The sequence below is a fragment of the Lepidothrix coronata genome, unplaced genomic scaffold, assembly GCF_001604755.1.
Source record: "Lepidothrix coronata isolate B3197 unplaced genomic scaffold, Lepidothrix_coronata-1.0 Scaffold79, whole genome shotgun sequence".
In the NCBI taxonomy this organism is placed as follows: Eukaryota; Metazoa; Chordata; class Aves; order Passeriformes; family Pipridae; genus Lepidothrix; species Lepidothrix coronata.
The window spans coordinates 821,141-845,560 of NW_016690259.1; the positions used below are offsets into that span (position 1 = coordinate 821,141).

The following is a 24,420-nucleotide window of genomic DNA, read 5'->3' on the forward strand; positions in this document are numbered from 1 at the left end:
TGCTGCCTTCTTAAGTGACCCGTGTCCAAGTGGCAGCATAAAGAGATCATTTACTTTGTGCTGTGCTCCTACTGACACAGTCTTTGACCTTTGACGCAATTTGGCAAATCAGATGGCTCTTATTACAAAAGCCTTTGAAACACACTGTCCCTTCCACCCTGTACTGTCTGCTGGGGACCAGGGTACTTGAAAACAGACACCTGAAGAGAAAAAAGAGAGCCAGTGCAGTTTCCATAGGAGCTTAAGGAGCTGTCAAGTTTATCCCAGATATTGGTGAGGTAAGAAGGCTTTTGTTTTGTTGAAGCAAGGGTTTTGGTTTGTTTGTTTTTACTTCAAGAGCATTATCTCCTCTAACTTTTCTTTGTGATTAACATGACCGTGCAAAAAGCCCTTTAAGACACGATACTGGACAAATAGGTTTACAAACTGACAATTTCATTTTCCCAACTAGGGACTTCACAAAGGCACCAAATTTCAGGAAACCAAGTTCTTTGGTTTCTTGACTATGGCTACAGATTCTTAAGAACTTGGACCTATGTATCTGTATTGAGTGCTGTTATTAGGTGGCAATCCTTAACCTGTCCAAGCTGTCACTAATATTAGCATCCGCTGCAATGTCACCTTTGCTGTGTTCTGAAAGAAGCTTGTTATCAGCTGTCTCCCTTCTGTATTCAGCAGGGGACAGCTAAGCAGTCCTATTGCCTACTGCACGATGTGCCTTGACTGCAAAACCCATTAACTTCTGGCCAGAGAAGCAGCAGTAAAACCCCTCAGAGCTCTCACTGTACAAGTCTACTTGTAGATGAAGAGTTTAGGTAAGCAGGGAGCACCTACCAGATTGTTCTGGTTTCCAGTTGTGTGATGTCTCACTCAGCATTTAGAATGAAATTTGACCTTGTGAATCTTTTGGGGATGGCAACACTGTCATCTGTCACTGCAGGTTGTTTTTCCCTGGTTCCCATTTTTCTCTGGTGAGACGGCGGAAAAACAGTGCTCCATGGAAACCAACTCTCCTGGCATTGGACAAAGAGCAGCAGATCTCCTGAGCAGAAATGACCCAAGCAGAAGTGTATCCAGACTAGCACAGTGATTATTAAGAACAAACCCAGCACATTACCTGTAAAACAGGTATTGGTATTTACAGAGTGGCATCAGCAGGGGCTTCCAAGAAGTGTCAGGGTCATATATGATATGGAGGCACAAGTGCTGGGAGACAGTTTCTGCCCCATATAGTTTGCAGTGAAAGGCCAGCATGGAAATTACAAATGTTCATGCTGAGCCTTTATGTGCAGTGGAACTACCCTTATATTTACAGGGTTTTAGAAGGCAAGTGGAAGGCAGCTGAAGTGGCAGCAGCATGGCATTTGAGGTGGCTGGAGAAAGGAGGCAGTGAGCGGAAGAATAGCTTTGTGAGAAGGCAGCAGGCTTGAAGACAAGGGCAGGGCACAACAGCAAGAATATGCACAGGAACAGGTTGGGGCATAGGGCAAGGGGATGGGCTGTGGTGCAGCACTTGGTACTTTGGGGGGCCTCTAGCAGCACTCAGAGGACAGGAGGCAAAAAAAATCAGAAACCAGAAGGGCAGGAACTTGTACTGTGCAACATTTGTTTTTGACTGCAAACAGTTAATTTGGACTTTCTCCTTGTTTTTTTTTTTTTTCCTAAAGGATGAGTTAAGTTTTCTAGATTCCAGCTCTCCTCATAAGGAATTTCTGCTCCTGAAAGATTATCTCCAGTGTTCTTTTCTGTCTTCCTGCCTCTTGTTTTGCTTCTTTGTCATGTTCCTGACCTTTCTCTCCCCTGACACCTATTCTACTTTATTTTGTTCTCCTTTCCCTTCATGATTTGCACATATTTTTCTGTGATTATTTCTCTCCTGATACCTCTCTTCCCTTTTTCGCTCATCCTTCTTTCCTGTGTGCTTCCATCATCAGATTCTAAAACCTTAATCAACTAGCTCGAGTGACTGGAAAACAAACCAAACTACTGTGGGTCGGGGCAGGTCGTTTGCCCATGTGCTAGCAAGCTGTCCTGCCCAGCATTGTAACTGAACACACAGCAGCTGGGATTCTTGGGTGGGTGGAAAACAAATGTCCATTTTAATCTCCATGTATTAGATCTCAGATCAAGCTATAAATGCAGAGCAAACTGGGTCTGAGCACTGTGCTCTTCTTATCAGCATGTGCTCTGCAATGCCTGACATTACAAGTGGGAGAACTTTTGCAACTTTCTGTCTTCATAAGTGAAGAATTTTGCCTTATGGCACATTTCTAGATAATTATCTCTCTAGCAGATCAGAAGAGACCAGAAAACATCCTGTGGCTGTGGTGAAGGGAAGTAGCTACTGTCTTAACACTGACTTTCAAAAAACCGGCAGCAGCTGCGATTTCTCACAGCACTTTTCAGAGGCAGCCCTACAAAGTCAGGTGAGCTACTGTGGGAAAGGTGTGCATGGATGCTGTTGTGTGCTGAGAAACTCTGCAGGCTCTACCTGTTGCTGTCACCAGCTGGCCTGGCTCTCCCTGCTCAGGTGCCACGGAGCTATCAGTGAGGTCCCTGTCTGCTTCTCTGTCACCCTTATCCCAGCTTTGGTGGAGCAGCCATGCTTCTCCTTGCTGACAGACACTGCACACAGTCCTCAGGGTGTGCGTGAAAAGCAGCTTTCTTCTTCCTGGGAAATGTGCTTTTTGGCACTCTTGCTGGGTACTGTCCTTGCATAAATAATCATAGTGTTAACATTGAAACATGACTAAGCAAGCTGGTAGGTGTTCTGATTAGAAACAAGAAATAGAAAAGCAAAACCCTATTGGTTTTGGCACTGTTCAAATGATGTGCAATGCCTAATTCTCTAACTCATGCTCAGTACTTTTACAGGTGATGTGACATCTCTTCTGTGCTTAGACTTGAGGACATGGTAATCTTTTTTCCTCTGGTTATCTTACTCAATAAGATTCTGTTTCATTTGGGACTCATGACTTACACACAGACAGAGGACGTTCTGAAACAAAAGGATGATGGTGTAACTTGAGCACAATCACAGGAGTACCCAGAACAAACTGCTGGCTCTAAACCAGTTCTGATTCCTAGGAAAGACGGGAGGCAAAAGTACATCTGTTCCCAGAGGATTCCTCGGAGGACATGGCTTGTTTTTGTCCTGGTGAAGACGGAAAATAAACTCCTATACCTAAACACTGTATATTTTCTGGGAAGATCAGACCAAGAGCATGCCTAGAGGATTGGCTGTTGTCATTAAAACCAAAGTCAGGTTTCTGTCCTTGATGATCTCAGGAGTGGTGGGTTGACCTTGGCTGGGTTGACCTCACCCACAAAGCCACTCTGTCACTCGCCCTCCTCAGCGAGCAGTGCCAGCACTGCTCAGCAGCAGCCAAAACACTGTTGTGTTTTAAACACCACTCCAGCTACAAATAAAAAGCACAGCACTATGAGGGCTGCTGCGAGGGAAGTTAACTAACATACCATTAAAATACATTGTGTTTTCTGAAAGTAAAAGAATATGATTGAATTGTTTATCCTGACACTTTAAATGGCTTTTGAGTATTGATCAGTTTATTTGGAAACAGAAAAAAAAGTTTTTGCTGAGCTTTTTTTGCCTCTAGTGAAGAATATGTCCCCTTAAATGCCAGGAAAAGTGAGTTAGAACATGATGTTCCTAGCCCTTCATGTTGTGCCTTTGGCATTCTCCACTTACAGCATGTTAGCTGTGCAAATCGAATTTGTCCTTGAACTTTTTCAGCCTAAATGATTCTATGACTCTTTAGGGAAGTATAAGTTAGAAGTTGTGATACTTCAAAATATTAGGATGTCAGACATGATAACTTTGTATTAGGAATATGTAGTTGAAAAATCTGATCCTTGGAATGGCTGTGCTGTAGCACAGCTGATTTTGTTTCAGTGACATAACTTCAGTTTTACAAAGATAATACCCCATATCAGAATTTCGTCATCTGTCTGCTGAGAAGAACCACGTGGATATTTCTGTCTTAATGATTAAAGAATATTCCTAATGATCTTTGAAGGGCTGTTGTAATTTGACAGCAGGAAATTGTTCTGGCTTTTGAATATGTAGCAAATATTTTAAAGCAGGCTTTTAAGTGGTTTCCTTAGCAACCACTCTTCTTTAGAGATCAACGCATGCTAATAAGTATCCTGCTGGATTCGGATCAGCTTTGCAATATTAAAGGCGCTAGTTTAAAATGCTGCTGGGTCATGCACAGTTCCTTGCTGTCCAACAGCCCTGGAGCACAGAGGGAAGCTCTCTCTGCCTGCCAGACTTTTCTCTAGACAGGCAAGGACACCACCTCTTGGTGGTGATCTCCTATAGGTGTCCTGAGGGGTGGAGAAGCTGAGTGTGCTCACTATTGACTGCTCTCTCATCCAGCAGCCCCGGGGAATGGAGGGCTTTATTTCTTATTCATCTACTCTCCATTCCCACACCCCAGGAAAATGCTAGTGACTTGTGATTCCTTTTTAAAAGAGGTATCAAGCACAGCTCTTAACTGAGCAAAGCCCATATTCTTTTTTTTTTTTGGTCTTATATTTCAAGTGTCTGGGGCATCGCATAATTTATCTTTCAATCCCATATTCCGTATTTACGATCAATAGGAATGTAAAGCCATTAATGGTGGAGAATCTGAGAGGTGTCATTAATATAAAGAAGCACCATCATCTGCTCTCCTCCAAGGGTTTAGTTATGTATTCTGACTTGGATTGCCATCCCTATTTGCTATGAACGTCTGGGATTTAAGGCAGCTTTAGCAGAACTGACCTAAGAATCTTAAAGAAGAAAAGTGCTGCTCATGGCAAATGTGTTTAACAGTGATCCTAATGGAGGGCATTTGCCTGATGTTTGTCTCCAGCCCTGTGAGAGCCTGATCAGATGCCTCAGCAGTGCTGGGGTCTCTGGGGGCAAACTTATGATTGTTTCTGGCTGGAAGTTTAGAGATGGTTTCTGCTGCCATAGAGTAAAAAGGAATGAGAATAATTTTCTCCTGATGCCTCTCCACTGTGTGCCTTTGCTACCTTGCTGCAAAGCCTTTATGTGAGACTTCTCTCAGAAACTGTTGAGAGTCATGGAGGCAGACCTAGTGCTGTACCCTCAGCATGTTCAGCGCTGAGTAGGGTGAGTTCTTTTGTTCTACCCTTACACCTACGAGGTCTGGGTTTCTGAGTGTGGTGGGAAATGACAAGTCTTACCGACAGACTCCTGAATTAATTAATCAGGATATTGCTTTGAGGGACAGGCAGCTTTTCTGTCTTCTGTGCCTGAGCTAAAAATTGGAGTGAGTATTCAAGAGGGAAGAAGAGGGGCTGCCAGTGCCCGGGTCTCTGACAGTCACTGCATTGTTGGTCTGAAATAGCCAATCCCTGTTGACCTTCAGAGCTGGACTGTTGTGACAGCATCCTTCAAGAGATTCTGATACCTGTATTTCTTTAGGTAAGCCTGCTCTGTAGGAATAGCTTCTTGTTTGGCCGTGTTTTTCTTTCTCTAACTCTCATGAGAAAGGCTTTTCTAGAACTGACACAGGAAAAGAGTGTTCTTTGAAAGTAGTTGCTACTTTGCATTTGTGGTTTTGAAGGCAGAAATCAGCAGAAATTTCTCAAGGTAGAAATCATACAGAAGTCAGCTCATGTGACCCAGCCTTTGGCATTATTGTGCAGTTTCTATTTCCTGTTGATGCTGTACTCATCTTTGCTTACTTGTTAATCCAACCACTGCCTGCTATTATAGGAAGGGTTACTGCTTCATCCTAAGAGCAAATAGCAAGAATAGGATAATAGGTATTCAGTGTTATAAACCCATGCCCCTTCTGTAAGACAAAAACTGAGGCAATATTCAAATTAAATTACACGTTTGTAAAAAACCAAAAAGCACAAGGCCCACATGCAAAATGAAATCCTGTAGCATCATTTTGTAATGTGGATGATTTCACGAAATCCTGTGTTTACAAGTGAGCCTATGAACTTGCAGGGCAGGGCCTGACACAAAGCATATGGGAACTTCTGAGAATCCTCATCTTGACTTTTGAGGAGGTAAACACATCTTGATTCAGTCTGTCACCTATTGTATTCTGGGCAAGCCTGGCCCAGGTGTAGTCCTGAATGAATACTGAAACACCAGAGGTTATTCCATCAGTTGGGAAAACCTTAGCAAACAAACAGAAGTGTTCCCTCACAGATTCCCGCAGGTCCTAACTCCACATGCCTTGGATCTCTGCTCCTGGAGACACTTGTGAGCTGCTCAGCCCATTGGTCTTTGCGTTTCAGGCACAGTTTGTTTTCATTTTGCACAGTTGTATCTGTGCATGATTATGTTCTCTCTCCCATTTGGGGTTTCAGGTTGCCCCCAGCCTGTATTTAGGATCTCATCTTTTTCCACACCACTGCGAAATGACCGTTTTCCCAATATGGCCCATATATGGTCCAATGTATTGAAATAAACAAAACCATGTTTTATGCACGGTGCCACAAATAGGAAAATGCATGAATGAGTCAGACCACACTCAGATAAGATCTTGGAGAGGTGCAGGACATAGGGAAGTGCAACCATTCCTTAGCAAAACATGGTGCTGTCAGGCACATTCCATGTATCTTGCTCAACTGTAAGTATATGTTATAGTGGGCACTCTGCTCTTTCTTTATTCCAACGTGTGCTTTTATATAGTGTTTGCATTCACAAGCCATGATGCTTTTTCAACAATCTACTTCCAGAATTGGAATTAATGACATTCAGTGTTTTTTTCCAGAACCTACTTTTTTTCTTTTTTAGTGGAGGCCAAGGAGGGAGGATTGTCTCATAGCAATAAAATAAATGGGAATTTTCTTATTGACACCAGTAAAGCTTTTACTGCAACACAGAACCAGCCAAAATGTTCCATGAAAGTACATTTAACTTCTATTAAATCTCCCCCTTCTCTGGCCCCATTCCCTGTGATCATCATGCTCTAACTATGGCTGGCCAGAGTTCCGTCTTACGCAGAGCACAGTGCGATGCAGTTGCACCCTGCTGACTTCTTTGAGGATTTACAAGGTCTGTTTTTAAACGCCCTTGCAACAAACAAAACCCTGTACATATTCTTCTTCTGTCCTAACAGCTGTTAATCCTAAATCACAGTGTGAACAGCAAATGAGATGCTGGAGTGCATCTTTTCCAATGTGCTGCTTTACGTCTGGGCTGAAAATGCAGAGCCGGAGTGGAAGATCCTTTCCACATGCTGCAGCATCCATAAGCAGGCTCTGGGCAGCTGGGAAGGAGACCCAGCTGTTCCACAAGACATCTCTGAAGGGGCTGATAACCAATATTCCTGGCACACAGGAGACACGGATCCCTGGTCTTAATTTCAGGGAAGCCAAGACCAGAAGACCAGCAGTGAGGGTCAGCATTAATACCCTATGCAAGGTGAGTTGAGTCGCTTGCTGTTTCTGCAAGATTTGTACCTCCTTTTCTCCACAGGCACCTCATCCCTTTTTCCTTTGCTTCAACACTGAGGCCTCTTCTTACCACAGCAGTCACAATGTACCTATTTCTGAATTCAGCATATTACTGCATGAACCACTGGAAAAGCAGCACTTTTAGATTTCTTTTAACTAACACATTTTAAATGGCATGTTATTAAATGTTGCTTATCACTTGTTGACCACATAGGAACACTTGACCTTTGCCCAAACTACATTCAAAATATTTGACAAAGCCATGCAAAATATTTTCCTTATTTCTTACTGAAATTTCAGAAACATCTGACTAGAAAAAACATGAAGGAGATAGATCTGCATGATAAAATGTCTCTTAATGTGGACAGTATGTTACCACTGTCCTTCAATGAATGTTTTGATGCTGTAAGGCTGGAACAAAGAAAAGGCAGAGTACCCAGTATAACATAGCATACACCAGCAGCAGCAAATTTAATTTGTTTGTCTCAAAGGGCAAGATAATACACTTAATTCTGTAGTGCAGCAAAGTCTAATTTCACAGAGCTCAGTCTATGACAGTAAGAAGTCAGCAAACTGGCAGATGGCCCAGCTCCTTCTTGGGCACTTTCCCAACATGTATAAATCAGGGAGGGGCGTAGCAGTTACAGGTGGACAATCCAGCTGACAGGACAGACCATCAGCTTCTTTGAAGGCAAACACAGCAAGTAGCTGTAACTCATCTGGTAGCTTTATGTCTGTGCATGCATCTACATAATAACACAAAATGGATTCAAGTGAGTATAATATCCAATGAATGAAGGCACAAGCAGCTTTAACAAATGTTCACAATGTTATTTCCAATATTTTAAGACTCATCCATTTCTGCTTTACTCTGTGACAAATCTAAACCAGCATATTCCAGAAAGATAGAGTTAATAAGCTGTAGAAAAGAAACAGGGAAACATAACCTCCAGCGATGTTTTATGATGGTAATTTGTAAGCTGGTGTTTTGATTTACACCTTGATAAAAATTTAATTGCCTGGCACCAAGAAAACCTGTCTGTCATGCTGTGCAGGTGTTTGTCTGGAATGACTAGATTGCCATGGAATTTGCAGGTGACTTACCCATTTGGTTTTACTTTCAGCCTCGATGGATAAAGATGTTGCCTTTTGATTCTCACATCATGTCTCTCTTGGGTGCTAAAGGAAAAGGTCTGGTTAGGATGTTGCTGTTAGGGGACCTCCTTGTACCTTCTTCTGGAGAACTAGGGCCTTTCATAGGATCAGACTGTGCTGGTTTTGGCTGGGGTAGAGTTAATTTTCTTCACAGTAGCTGGTTTGTGCTGGAAACAGTGTTGATAACCCAGGGATGTTTTAGTTACTGCTAAGCAGTGCTTACACAGAGCCAAGGCCTTTTCTGCTCCTCACCCCAACCCAGCAGTGAGTGGGCTGGGAGTGCACAAGGAGTTGGGAGGGGACACAACCAGGACAGCTGACCCCAGCTGACCAAAGGGATATCCCACACATATGTTGTTGTGCTCAGCATATAAAACTGAGGGGAAAAGGAGGAAGGGAGGGACATTCAGAGTGATGAGCATTTGTCTTCCCAAGTCACTGTTACATGTGATGGGGCCCTGCTCTCCTGGAGATGGCTGAGCACCTGCCTGGCCATGGGAAGAAGTGAATTCCTTGTTTCATTTTGCTGGTGTGTGGAGCTTTTGCTTTACCTATTAAACACTCTTTATCTTAATCCATGAGATTTCTCACTTTTACCCCTCTGATTCTCTCCCCATCTTACCAGGGAAAGGGAGGGAGGGAGGGAGTGGGGCTGAGTTGCTTGCTGATTGGGGTTAAACCATGATACAGGTGCAGAATTACAAACACAGGACCACAGTCGTGCATTGAGACTGTTCAGCAAGTGTTCTGGCTAGTCTGAAGGTTGGTCCAGTCATTGATACTTCACCAAAATGAGACAGCCAGGTTTGTCTGCAATCTGAGGGCAAAGCAGTGCTACAGCCACCCACTGGACAACACCAGCTTGTCAGTTTATGGGAAGTGTTCGATGGGAATACTGAAGACAAAAGTGCCTTAATGAGGAAGAAAGCAAAAATCACCCAAAGGCCAGACTGAGGGGTATCTGAGTATTTACAACTCATACACATTTTGGGCAACAGAAAAAGCTGGGGTTGAGGTGGCAGGTGGACTTCAAAGTTATTCTAATGCCCTTTCCCTGAATCATTACATGGGCAACAATCTGGCTTCCCACAGAGCTATCCTCCCTTGTGGCCTTGTCTGTATAGGGCAGCCAACACCTCCTCTGTTGGAAATGCAACATGTTTGTAAATGCTTTACCCACTGACTAAATTACTTTTGTGTCTTGCTGCTAGTCATCAGGACCAGCTCTGAACTCGGCAGTTCTTCTAAGACATGTGTCTGTTCATCTGCCTTCCTCATTCCCAGCGAGCACCCAAAGGACACATTAAATATAACCTCAGACTCTGGTACAGAAATACATCACGAAACATGACCCTCAGGTCAGTCAAATAAGTCTCATTGCAATTCCCATTGCACTGATTCGTATTAGAAAGTATTTCCCTTTTATTGAAAAGACTCCATGAATGCCAGCTCCAGGAAGATAAAGAGCCCAAAGCACGACTACCAGCCAAGTCCTGCTGAGCTCTGCAGCCCATGATGACAGGTCACCCATGGTGACAGGTGTGTCTTTGCTGTTGTGTCCTGTGTCCGGCCGGGGCTGTGGTTCCCCCCATTGGCAGCTCTCTTAGGGATCGGCTGTACGGTGCCACAGGAGCCAATGACTGGAAAACCCATTTTTGAATTCCCAGCTTCAGTTTGGTCTCTGAGGGAAGCCCACAGGGTGGTTCCTGCAGGAAGGAGTAGTGCTGCCCACAGGCAGGAGCAGCTCAGGTATCTGGGTTCCCCGGATATCCCACGCTGAGCCAACTCTGCCGCAGCAGAACCTTTGTGTTGGGTCTCCACCTGTGCATGGGGAAAACATTGAAAATATTTCCTGGACTGCAGACCCAAAGCCATCCTCAGAGACACAGGGAGGCTGGAATACCATGCAAATCCCCAGAGATGTATGTTTGACCTAGAAGCACAGATCCCAGTACTAGCAAGTGGCAGTCTAAGGACAGATGAGTGCAAGATGCTGCATCACCTGCAAAGAAACTCCTTGAAGGTCACAGCTGCTGCACAAAGACCTCTGGGTGCAGGCTTTCTGGTCTAGGAAGGCATGTGTAGCATCTGCACACCCACACAGCTGGCTCACAAAGACAAGAGAAAGCTGCAGTAAGCCAAAAAAAGTTGCTTGTATGGCTCATCTCCTGCTGTCCACTTTATGGGAGAAAGGTGGAAAACAAAACTCCCCAGTGAGTAAAGTAACAATGAAGAAACGTCTGTAGCATGCAGCAGTTTATAAAGTCGATGATACTCTGGCAGAAATGGAATTTTTCAACTCCTTAGATGGGAAAATGACTAAGATGGTAATAGTAAGTTGATTTAAATATCCCAGAGTAATTACCATGTAAGAATTGCCTTCCACGCTGTGACACTAGTCTGCCTTGCTGGAGGAATGAAATAGCTGAGACTTGCTTTTCTGTAGGGTCTCCCTGGCACGGCAGAGCAAGCTTTCTCAGTAGCTTGTTAACATGGGACAAAAAGCAGCATCCTTCCTCCTCTGAGACCAGGCTGTATGTATTTGTATTTATTTCCCTTAATGTTCACCAAAGCTACGTGCAGCGTACTTGAGCCATGTGACCGCACTTCATTCTTTTCCCCTCCTATCTTGGGAGTTTCTCCCGCCCCGGGAGGGTGATGAAACAGCGCCAGCTGAGATTTAGTTCTCGCTTCTCCGAGTGCGGCGCGCGCAGGGCGATCCAAGGGCTGCTGAGGACCGGGATCCGAGCGGGAGCGCGGAGCTGCCGCCGCCGCCGCCCGGTGGCCCGAACGCGGCCCTGCAGCGCCCGTCCCGCCCTCGCTGCCGCCGCCCGGTGGCAGAAAGGCGGCACTGCGGCGTTGTCCTTGTCCTGTGCCCGCTCCCCGCGCGCGTGCTGGAGTTCTTGTCCTGCCGTTTATTACCTGGCAGAAGAGACTGACCCTCACTTCGCTACAGCCTCCTTCCAGGTGGTTGTAGAGAGTGAAAAGGTCTCCCTTGAGCCTCCTTTTCTCCAGACTAAACACCCCCAGCTCCCTCAGCCCCTCCTCATAAAACCTGTGCTCCAGACCCTTTGCCAGCTCCGCTGCCCTTCTCTGAACTTGTTCCAGCACCTCAATGCCTTTCTTTTATTGAGGGGCCCAGAACTGGACAAAGCACTTGAGGTGTGGCTTCACCAGTGCTGAGTGCAGGGGGACAGTCACTTCCCTAGTCCTGCTGGCCACACTAGTTGTATCCTTCCTGATCCAGGCCAGGATGCCATTGGCCTTCTTGACCATCTGGGCACACTGCTGGCTCATGTTCTTCAGCTGCTGCCAACCAGCACCTGCATGTCCTTTTCTGACAAGCAGCTTTCCACCCCTCTGTCCCCTGCCTGTAGCACTGCATGGGACTTTTGCGATCCAAGTGCAGGACTCAGCACTTCACCTTGTTAAACCTCATACCATTGGCCTTGACCCATTGATCCAGCCTGTCCAGATCCCTCTGCAGAGCCTTCCTGCCCTCCAGATCAACATTCCCACCCTACTTGGTGTCACCTGCAAATTGACTGAGGGTGCACTCAATCCCCTCATCCAGATCATTGATGAATTCCTCCTGCTATATTTTGTCTCTTGTCCCTTTTAAAATTTTCTTGCAATGTCTCCCTCTGAGCAGTTCAACCTATTTTTAAATTCTCACTATGTTTCTTGTACCCTCTCACTTTTTATATTCTTTTTTTCTGTATTGGGTTCATGTGTCCAGGTTTTGGTAGCAGCAGAGGTGCAGGGGTGGCTTCTGTGAAGACAGCAGGAACTGTCCCTGTGGCAGACAGAACCAGTTCCAGCAGGATGTAGAAAAGATCTGCCACTGGTCAAAGCTGAGCCACAGCTCTCCAGATGTGGCATCACCAGCGTGGAGTAAAGGGGAAGGACCTTTAAACTTTGCTACCACTCTAAACAAAGTGGCTTCCTCAAATACTGTAAGAAACAGAGCTATTCCTGTCCACTAGCCCATCAGACCAGCCCATGAGGGAGATGCCTGGTGACTGGAGGGAGGCAGAAGAACTGAAGGTAAGCTGTGCAATGTGGTTTTTATTTCCACCATGTCAGACAAAATAAGTTCCTGTGGTCAGAACTGGTTATACGTTCTCCTGAGTTTGAAAGATACGTGTGAAGTTTCTTGCTTCAATTACTAAGTCTAGCATCTCTATTTCTAGAAGAAAGGCTTTGTGGGAAAAGAAACTATTTGTCTCCTTATAAGGGGTTGTAACCCCCACCTAAGAATAATTGTGGTTTCGTAATTCAGAAGCCAGGATGAGTTATGTAGCTCTCTGTAAATCTTTGGAAACATAGAGGAAGCAACATCTCCTGTCTTCTCCTCTAGCTTTGTCCATTTGCCATGAAACTGGTTAACTGCTTTGAAATTTTGTCTCTAGCACCCAAAATTACTGGCCTTTGCCATCAGTTTCCTCAATGTGAAGGGGTTCTGTAGTGTCTTTTTCTAGTAATCATTATGTAAGATAAGGACGGTGGAAGTACCAGAAACTTTCCTGATCTCAGCTTCCCTAAATCAAATCAGTTCAGTCCCAAGGATCTTTACACAGGTTACAAGGAAGGAGCAGTCATTACCCCTATAACACAATGCAGACAGAGAGAAGGTCACCTTTAAAGTCACGGAGAGCTGAGAGTGAACAGCTCAGTCAACACTTCAGGGTATGACTGTTTGTTTTTAGAAAAATGGGGGAAAAGAGAGTCTTGTTCAGTTTCATCCTTTCAGGTTTCCAGTCTAAACAAAATGGATTTCTATTAGTTCTATTTAAATGGTCAAGCTTTGAATAACACTTTCTTATTGCTACATGTGTCAAAGATATTTTTAAGTGTTCCTAAGAAATGTAACCTTCTGGTACTATTTTTTTTTTTTTAAAGACCAGCAGTGAAAACTAGCAGTTTGTGCAAAACCAGACTCTTTTAGAGAAACCTGCAATTTTATTTTATACGCAGACCATCCAAACTATTATCAAGTAATCAACAGAAACCATGTTTTATTTAACATATACTTTTTGATCCACCAGATAAAACCAAGAAACTTTCTTCATAAATCTGGCAGTAGTGTTGGGCCTTTCTTTCTTTGGAAGATCTATCCAGTCAATTTATTTAAATATGTTTAACTTCTGGGTAGAAATTATTTTTAAGAATCCAGGCAAGACTACTAATTTATTTTAATAAAAGGAAAACTCAAGAGACTGCACTAGCTTTTGTTGCTTTCTGTAACTGAGATTCTTTTTTTATCTAATATTTATGAATATACTGCACAACAAAATCAGTATTCTTGTATAACTTATTTATGTACTCCACATTTGAGGAAGGAATTATCAGCATTTCACTTAATATCTGTACCAAGAAAATTATTCCTTGCAGATGTAAAAAAAAGCAATCTTCCCTTTCATTTTAGCTGTCATAAAGCATACATAATACACATTATCCCCAAATTTCCCTTTACTTTTACCTTACAAGTAAAGTAAAACACAAGCTCTTTGTTTTAAATTCTCCTCTCTCCTTCTCAGATAACTCCTACAACTGTTTTTACACTTCCAGTTTAGTGAATCTTACAGTCGGGGTAAATCTACAGAAATAACTTGCACAGCAAAAAAGCAAAGCCAACTCTGCACCTCTGCAGAGCGAGCTAGATCCTGGTGGCCTGCTTCCATGGCAAATTCACTTCAGTTAGCTTTATACCTAAAAGCCTCTAATTTAGGGGAAAAAAAATATTTAATTTTGTTATCTATAACTCTTTACTTTTGCCGACAACAAGCAGCTATTAAGGAATACATTAGTCAAACCTAAATTTCATCTGGAGTCAAGAGTTCATGTGTTATTCAGGCAGAAAAAAAGCATGGTCCAAGTGCTTTGCCAGGCAGTGTCCATTCTTGGTGAGTATATGCTTTTCCATAGCACTATTACAGCCTATTTAACGTTCTGCTTTTGATTTTGTTTCAAATTTACATTATTTAGCTCGCCCTAAATATTTACACCACAGTGTAAGTCAAGACTCAGTCAGCCGTATGCCTCATTGACAATATTTTCCTTAGAATTCTGGCTGGCTCCCTGTTGTCCTATTTTCTTGTACGGATATAGCTTTCTTCCTTTATGGGTCCTCGTTAATTAAAAATACTTCGAATAGTTTGAATCCCACTGTAGCAAAACATTATGGCATAACACATAAATTATGAAGAAAAAACTACTGCTAGCATGGATCACTTCCCAGCATTCCTAATAACAGGGAGCAAGCACACTGCATTTCTAGCCCCTCTCACCTCTTGTGCTGCCTGCTGAGGTCACAGCCTTTCCCTGCAGCCCTCCCCCTGCCCTAGCAGTGGGGAATGGGAAGGGAAGGGAGCTTCCCTTCCTTGGGAGTGGGCCACTTCTGCCCTCTCCTCCAAAATCCCCATCCCCTTCTGCTGCTGCTTTGGAGGGTGGGATGGAGACACTGTGCACAGGCAGAGCCAAGGTACTAAGAGTACTGTGCTTGAAAGAGCAGAAAGCTGTTTAGATAAAAATAATGGTCTCTTAGTATAAGTACAATTAAATCTGGTCTCTGTGGGGAATAGAGACCAGATGTTATATGCTGCCTCTTAATTTTTTACTTCTGCAAATTAAACAGGATACAGGGACAGATCGTGCCTGTGCTCCGTAATCCTCTGCTTTTTTAGATGATACTTCAGTGGATTATTCAGATTTACCTGTTTTAGGGCATTTCTATGTATTCTAGCTACCTTTTTCTTTTTTATTTTCTTAAGCAAATGATTGAATACCAAAATTTTATTTATCTCTCTGTTTCTCAGTTCTCTGGTTTTTTTCCTGATATTTGATAGAACAATCTAAAATTTATCCATAAAACTGGTACTGAGTTTTCCTTAAACTGGGATATCATGCTTATTTTTATACAAGCTTGTTTTAGCTCATTATGCTTTTCTGAAAGCTCTGATTCTTCTATAAAAGATTATTTTGTAGAAGAGCCCCAGTGAGGTGACTGACCATTTGCTTTGTCAGTTATTTCCCACCAAATTTGCCTATGGTGCAGGTTAAAATCTCTCCCCCTTTAATGCCAACTCAGCCATAGTTAATTATGCAATTTAGTCTGATGATAATTTATTCCATCTAATGATGCATGAGATATAAAAAGCCCAAAGGAGGAGTTTGGGGAACTGGAAATTAGGAAGGGGAAAAAATCCCAAACCAAACATTCCCACCTTTTTTCCTTGCAAACTCAGCATATCTTATGCTGAAATTACTGAGACACCATGGAGCCCTGCTTTTTTTTTACAGTCTCTTGGTGCTGGAATCACACTTTAAATCATTCTCCAAAAGCATGACTTAGTTAACACTTCATTATGCAAGAAGATTTCCACTATGCTGTAGTTGGCAGAAAAATCTGACTTTCCTCATGCATTTTATCCAGCACCCACTTCAAATTAAGAAAATGAGACTTTAAGATTTTTTGTCTAAAAGGCATGTGCCTGAATGCCTATTTACCCAATCATCAGTTGTATGAGGCCAATATGTTAAAAATATGAGAGATCAGTTAAATTAAGATATTTCTGTCTTTTTTTTTTCTCCTTTCAAGGTGTAAATATTTCACCGTACAGCATTATTTGAAGAGTAACATGTTTCATCTCAAGGATCATGAATGGCTTGCAGTATAATTTTACAGTGTGGCTCGTTAAATTAATTTAGTAAGTGGAGAGCACAGTTATTTGCTCACATAAGTGTTTTCAAATTGTACTCTTTAGACTACCAGGTGTCTGAAGTGTCACAGGAACTGGCACGTCTGTGGTCCCAGGGCCAAATCATCTCTTTTACAGCTTGTATTAAGATGATGGGAGCCTCCAAAATATTTGAGGGTAGCAAGTGGTGTAGGAAATCTGGCAGTCATAATCTTAGTGGAAAATTCTTTTTCAAAAAGCAGAAAATAGACTTAGCACTAGAATAATACTATATCCAGTCCCCGACAACATTCACACTCTCGTAACGCTGGAATTCAAGCTTTTAAAAACGTGTGGATACTTACGGTTATTTTTTGCAGCTGAATCCCAAACCCTTTATTCAATTTTTGCTCCTTTCTTTAAGCAAGACTGCAATTTGCAGTATTTATTAAATTCAAACAGTGAGGTTATGTGCTAACATCTGATCCCATCTATTTTACTTTTGTATCCTTTTGAGATACAAAGGTAAGTTGAAAAAGAGAGATCCTTCTTAAACGTATGAACACCCTTGCCATGCTACTGCAAGGGTGCTTAAAATAAAAGAGGAGGAAATAACAACCCAGAACATTGTCATCAGAACCAACACAGCTGCGCTACCAGAGCATGTAAACCTTTATTTCTGCACCTAAGCCTTCTTTTTTGGATCTCTTTCAGCTAAATACAATGATCTAACTGAAGAGACCTCAGTGCATTTCAGTAGGCATAGGCTTAGGCAGAAAGACTTCTCAACCCTGGGCTCAGATCTGTAATAATTTCCTGACAAAGAAATCACAGAAATATTTTATAGGAAGTGCCATCAAGAACTCATCTAGTTCACTTCCTTACTGTAAGTATGTTTAGATCAATTTATATAAAATGTTGAATAAAAACTGCAGTGAATGTTGTAGAAAATCTATGCTATTCTCATATAATTTATTTTTCATCATGCTAACAACACACAGCATTTTTGTACCTCTGATGTGACTGGGTATCAGAAAATATTTGTAAATCTCATTTTTTATAACAGTCAATATTCAAAATGAGACCATTTTTAACAGTAACTTGAAATACCTCTAATTTAAAAATATCACATTATACTTTTACAAACTGCCTATACACATAGGAAAGAACAACTAAAAGATAGCCTCCAGTCTGTATTTAATTTGAAAAAAAATTTATTCTACATTAAATCAGGCTGTTAATTGATTCCATCTTTAAAATCCTCATGACAATGCAGATCCTGATTTGAAAACTGACACTCCCTCCAAGAAAGAAACCCATGTACTGGTACATACATTTCACACAAATTGAAAAGAAAGGCTGCCAGAAATGAACCAGGAAGGATTAAGTTTAAATTAGGTTCAATTAATATGGCTAAGTTGAAATCGTAAGTAGCCTCTCTGTAGGGATAGTAAAAACTCAGCTGGACAGTGCCCTGAGCAAAGTGGTCTAGGCTGGCCTGTATGACTGTTAATTCTGTGAAGAATGTAGAGGGATTGAGTAATTTAGGTTGGAAAGTACAGTCAGATTGCTTAGGGTCTTATGCATTCAAGTTTTTTAAATTTTCAAGGTTGTGGACTCCACAGCCTCTCTGGCAATGTGCAACAGCATGTAACACCCAACTCCATCCCTTCAGAGCCACAAAACTTCCATTTCTACTGCTCAGCCCATCCACTCTTCCAGCCCCATACGCTTCCTTTTCACATTTGAGCTGAGTTAGGAATTTCCTGTTCAACCAGTCCGGCTGCCTGCTGTGCACACCCGTTTTCCTGCAGTTCAGGGTAGACTGTCCTTGTGCTTTCAGGAGGCTGGCCTCCAAGACTGACCAGTCTCTGTGGCCCTTTGCCCCTTAGAGCACCCTCCCATGAATCATAGCGTCACAGAATGATTTGGTTTGAAAGGGACCTTAAAGATCATCTGTTTCCAACCCCCTGCCATGGGCAGGGACACCTCCCACTAAACGAGATTGCTCGAAGCCCCATCCAACCTGGCCTTGAAGACTTCCAGGGATGGGGCATCCACAGCTTCTCAGGAGATCCTGTCTGCCTGCTGCCTGAAGACGCTGAAGTTCAGAGTATTTAGTCTGCCACTGCTGCTTCTACTCTCTGCTTCTGCTACAACTACCTCCCTTTGCTTTTGAGAAAAAAATAAAATTCTGAGGGAAGACCCAGTAAAGTAAAGCTCAAATTGTGCAAAACCTCTCATTTTTTAAAATTGCCAACACTAGATTAGAGTTTTATCTGCTGCATGGTGTTACATCCAGTTGCCTTCAGACTGTAAAGGTGGCATAAGCTTACTCCTTGTTCTTCCAAGTGTCAGTTTTCTTCAGGGAGAAAAAAAGGAGATGAAACAGCTGCCACTTTGTGACTATGATACAGGTGCTTATGGCCTGGGAAAGAGGAAAGAAGAAAAAGTGGCAAGTAATGTTCTCCATTCTTGTGTCTCTGTGCTTGATACAAGGTTATGGGTATTTAATTTTTGTCTGAATACTTTTATGCTCCTTTGAATTTTTAATATGTGAGATCTGTCAAGAGAGGTACTGGCCACTCTTGAGCTGTAACACTCCTCAACAGTTTCTTTACCAGCTTTCTCCACAGCATTTCAGTGAGAGTAGAGGAGATCTGTTTCCATCTTCCAAATGGAGCATCTCAAAAGTTGTCATCTGCTTTCTATCATATGATGTATCATGATATAATTCCAACTGCTTGCTCTTTTTTAACCCTCTCACTCTCTCTCTCCACATATGATATAGAGCTGTCTTTCCTCTTCTCTTCACTGTGGGTTTGTGCATTGCCTATCTCTCAAGTTACCTCTAGAGAGGAAAGTTTCTAGAGGGAAGATTTCACATATAACGTACAGAGATTTGCTTCTCAAACTCCTCTAAAAAGAAATGTGCTTTCCATGACCATTGAAGGATCCTTTAAAAAATTATCCATATGTGTAAATCTACTCATCCTAGGATTTGAAGACAGGTATTTTATTTTAAACAAGAGTCAGGCAATAAAAAAAATTACCCTAATGCTGAAATTGGCAGTGACAAAACTGGAATTTTATCAAGGACAACCTATTTGGGACTTACTTAAGTGACTATTAAAGCATTTAAAAAGCACTTGGTATTTCAGGTATTTACATAAACTTTGACTGCATGCTATAGAAGCCTTCCTGTTGTGGTTCCAGTAGAGCAGAGTTATTTGATTTCATTCCTTGGGCAGTTCTTCTAAGGGTCACTTTGCAATAGTTTCCCCATTACTGGAGGAACCTGAAGGCCCTGAAGAAATCCCGATGCAGATAAGTGACCACATTGCATCAGGACTAATGCAACTTAACTGACTCCCACTTCTCCAGAGCTACGGGCACTTGCAGGAGAACTGAGCTCTGGTTCCTGTGATAAAAGCAAAATGTCAGGCAGGAAAGCTGAGAGGCAGACATTTCTGCTGAGGAGAATCAGTTATTTCAACTCTAAACCCGAATTCAGTAATATTCTCTCTTGTATTGTGGGTTTTCTGTAAGGATCTCCCAGTTTGTTGAAGGAATAACCAGTCTTGAGGGGGAATGGCTGAAGGTGGTATAGCAACATGTCAACCCCCTTTTTTCCACATTATAAATTCAGCTGCCTAGGAGGAAACCACCTCATGACTTGGAATACTTTAGGATAGACATTAATAATAACAAATTCTAATTGGTCATTATTGCTTGAACAGAAACTATCAGATTTCATTTTCACCAGGAGGAAATGAAAATGTCAGGTACTGTAATATGACAAGCATGGAATTTACAGTAGTGATATGTACTTGTAATTACCTTTATATGTGTAAATGCACACAAAGCAGAACACCAGGGAGGCCGTTTTACAACAGATTTAATCAAGAGAACATCTACGTCTCCTCATAAACTTACTTAACCAACTTTGAAAAAAGAATGGAGTTGATTAGACAGGTTAATGGGGTGATGTCTTTATAAGTGACAGATGGCCATGTTAGAACAGAAAGTTGTTCACTCTCCATTTTTTATTTTATTTTACTTATGAGACTGTTTTACTATTTTTTTTTTTACTTATGAAAGCATTGCTCATACATTTTTGATTAGCAGTGGTTCACTGGAAAAAAAAGCAATTTCCAGTGAAACTGAACTTTTAGCTGGATGGATGTTGTCATTATGCTTAAGTGGCAATAATCAAAACTAAAATACAAAATGAATTTTTTGGAATTCCAGGTCCTTATAAACATCCTGACCTCCCCACATTGGCCTGCAAATGGAGAAAAGTGCTTACAGATTTGCAAGCTCATAAGAACATAACAAAGGAACGAAAACATGCAGAAGAAAGCTAGCTTTTTTTGTGTAAGAGGAACCCATTAGTGGTGAGTTTGGCAGAGTAATTAAAAAATTGCAATTAAAAAAAAAGCAAGAGTTAGTTAAGAATAATAAAAAATATTGTTATAATGCAAAATTAGCTGTCCGTTCCTAAATGGACCATGAATTAAGAAAATAAGCTGTGCATTGCTAACCTTCTATTCTTTTCCTCTTCCTTTGGCTTTTTTCATTGACACAAAGTGTACAGCTTCTTCATCTGGTGCAGATAGTTGGTTAAAACAATCCTATTGAGCATCTCTCTGGCCTTCCATTTGTGAATGTGAAAACCAAAGCCTTCCAGGAACGTTTTCTCTTGAAAATTTCTCTCGGAGTTTAGGATTTATGAGAACCACTAGACTAAGTTTTGAAAAATCTCTGGATATTTGGGGCCTTTTTGCATTCATCAGGATTGTAGTACCAGTGCAATGAAACAATCCTTAAGTACATTTGTGAAACTCTGCAGCAGAGAGCAGTAACAAAAGATAATTCTAGATAGTCAGGATAATGTGGCTGCAATGTGTCATAGTCTGGATCAGAATTCCTGGAGGCTTTTTCAGTGCTAGGATACTGCTGGTTTTTGGGGTTTTTTAAATGAAGTACAATAGCATATCACAAGTTTAATTGCATTTATCTGGGCATATGTAAATCACAAGTTTCCATAATGGTGTCTAATCCTCATTAACAGAAACAGATCCGCTTATTCCTGAGGTAGGTGAGTAGGTGGCTGCCAGCTGCAGAGATACAATGGTCCAGCTTTTACTAATAACATTATGATCAACAGTTTTGGGTGATAATTTGACATCATATTTAAGTCACTACACAACTCAGTGGACGCATCCCACAATCCACCTCCCATGAACATAAAGAAGACAAATTTCACACAGAGTATCCATCGAGGTAACAGCTGTGACTGGCTTTGTGTTCCTTACTGGTACTTCCACAGATTATTTGCTGTAACGTCAGTAGCACCTCTTATCAATGTATTACCATCTGGTCAAGTGTTATGGACATAATGCTACGGAAATTATTTAGATCTACCTTTGCTCAATTAATTCCTTAATTCTATGTCCTAATACCACTGTCAATACCTGCTGCCAGATCCCAGATTTTTCCCGGAGCTCCTGTTTCCCCAGAGTCAGCTGGATGTTCGCAGCATTTTGAGGTGAAGGTACATTTTTTTTTGTTGTTTTCTTTTCAGTTGGTGCTAACTGGAGTAATCGGATCAGTGGTGAATCGCCGGTTTCATAAATCTAGTGGGGATAGGATATAGGGGATAATACAGAAAGGATTATGTAAAAGATTTGTATCTTCAGGAAATACTGATTTCCACAGTGCCTGATCCTTAACAGTAAGCTACTGTCTTCCAGCACCTGGCTGCCTTGCAAAGTAGTCAGTTTGAGTGCCTTGATATGCAAAATACCACAGCTAATCTAGTCAGACAATCCTTGATCATTTTGTGACTTCTTAAAGTAAGTAAATATGTAAAAGAATGTTCCTTAGTACGCATCTGTTTTAATAATCTAATGAAAGACACTGCAGTTTGGAAGAGCCTGGTAAATGCAGCAGTCTTCTAAATATTTTATTCCTGTTTGCATCCTATTCCTAAAGCACTGATTCCCGTGATTCATTACTGCTCTGTATGGATTGTCTCCCTGAACACTTCCCTTGCCATTGATCTCTGTTTCTATTAAAACAAGGTCATTCCATTCCTTTCCCTTTCTGCTGTTCTCTCTTCTGTTTAATTCACCTCATTATTTTGATACCATCCTTACCCTTCCTTGCAAAGCATGAGGTTCATCTCCTCTTCCTTGACCTGCTCATCCTCCTACACACAGCCCTATTAAATTTCCTCCCTCCAACAGAGCCTCCTCCCTCTGAGTCCTACACAGGCATTAATTCAGGGGGAGCTTTATTGAAAAGAAAATGAGATAGCAAAAAAATATGTGTGACGGATAAAAATAGAAGGAATTAGTAGTTATAATAGAAAGGTTTCAGGTGAGCCAAAATTAATACAGGATCCAAAATGTACATAGGCTGGTTTAAAAAGAAGAAAATGAAATACAGCATGAATTTTCAGAGACACCCCATGTCCCTTATTTTCTTTCCTTTTTGTGTAGCCACCAGTTGGTACGCAGTCCCTGGGAAACAATGACTTAGCCAAAATCCTCAGGCTTGTCTATTCTCTTCTAACTATTTTTACTTCACTGTTGTGATCCAGAGAAGTAGTAAAAGCCAGAGGGAGATTATACAACTTTTGTGTTCATTGCTCATTACAGGACTATCTCTAATCTTTGCTGTTCAAACTATACAATAGAACTGAAAGACTGAAGCAATACATACCAACAGTGAGCTGTTTCCATAATACTGATAATAATTCAAGTTTTTCTTACTCGTTCCTTTCTGTGATGTAGCACAGGCCTGTAACTGCATTTACTCCACAGATCTTAATCCAGCCTCTGTGAGAAGTAATTTGTTGGGGATTTCAAAACATCCTCTGAGATCATACTAGAGTTTTATGCAGAAAACCTCTCATAATCCCTCTCAAAACTCTAATATGGAGCTATTTCTGGATCTTATGCGTCTTTTGGACCAGGCTTGGCTGGAGAGTTCGAACAGTACATGGGGAAACAACTGTGGTGCAAGCTGTGTGTAATGAGGGATGGGCACAGCTGCAGCCAGGCTGGGAGCAGCTGCTTCCACAGGCTCGCAGAATCCTTTGGGTCCAGCATAGCAAGGACACAGGTGCAAAGACACCTCCCTCCAGCACACTCTGCAAGTTTACAGATGTCTGATCTGATGAATATGGCATTTAAACTTGGCTTTCAGTGAAGAAACATGATTTGTAGTGTCTTCTGTTTGCTAATGCCATGCACCTTTGTTTTGCCCAAAAACAACGTAGGGTTTACTGCCAAAGCAGAAAACAGAGCAAATGTGTCTTACAGTGCTGCCAGAAACTGGATTCTTAAGAGGACTTTCACAATTACAATTATATCTTTTAGTACAAATGAGAGAGTGGAAAAAAGGGTAACAAATCAGGGTGCACACTGAAAAGGAAAAGTAAGGAGCGCTCATTAAAAGTAGTGCACAATGAGGTGTTTCATAAATTTATTCAGAATTTGCTGTGGTACAAGTTCATGAGATATTTCCTGCTATAGCTTGGGTAGTGTAAGGAATTACACTGACATTTTGAAGACCCTAAAGAGATGAGCTAAAGCAGCTTCTTCAGCTCAGTACCTGCATAATTTCCTTAGAGAATGGAAATGCATTTTCCAGTGCCACCTAGCTGGGACTCATTAGGCATTCATTTATTAATTCTGTGCTTCTAAAAACACTGATAGCAGCAATTCACCAATGCTGAAAATGTGATGCTGACAAATGAAGAGATAAACTGATTACACTTCTAAACAAAAATGAGGAAAAATCACCATATGCATTTTAAAAAATACATTATAAAAAAGTAAAATTCTACATTATAAAAATGCACTGAAGTATATTTAAAAAATAAAACAATATCATCTAACATACTGAAAAAGCCTTCACACTTAATCAAAAGAAAACTTCCTCAAAGCTAATCTTTGTTTTGGGATGACGTTGCTCTCCTGAAGTAAACACTGAGAGGACCTCTCATATTTAAGGTCAACAGTATTTAAAAACAGCTTTTTAATTTGGGTTTTTATTTCTAGCCAAGGATTTTTAAAGAAGCTCTTAATGACAGAATATTAGAAGCATTTAGGTTTGGAAAAACCCT

At 41.6% G+C, this 24,420-nt stretch overlaps 1 long non-coding RNA gene across 5 annotated transcripts; it reads left to right on the top strand.

Annotated features, from left to right (window-relative positions):
* The first annotated feature begins 98 nt into the window (after nt 1-98).
* On the top strand, nt 99-23,401 carry LOC108499849. Of its 5 annotated transcripts, none has more exons than XR_001875665.1 (11): nt 99-278; nt 676-815; nt 941-1,128; nt 1,316-1,473; nt 2,294-2,426; nt 7,113-7,417; nt 9,816-9,962; nt 12,344-12,651; nt 16,998-17,169; nt 21,771-21,840; nt 23,266-23,401. It is a non-coding gene; the product is annotated as an uncharacterized LOC108499849 (long non-coding RNA). The 5 variants fall into 5 exon arrangements; XR_001875668.1 differs by having other exon boundaries at nt 21,771-21,834; XR_001875666.1 differs by having other exon boundaries at nt 679-815.
* Nucleotides 23,402-24,420: the final 1,019 nt, after the last annotated feature.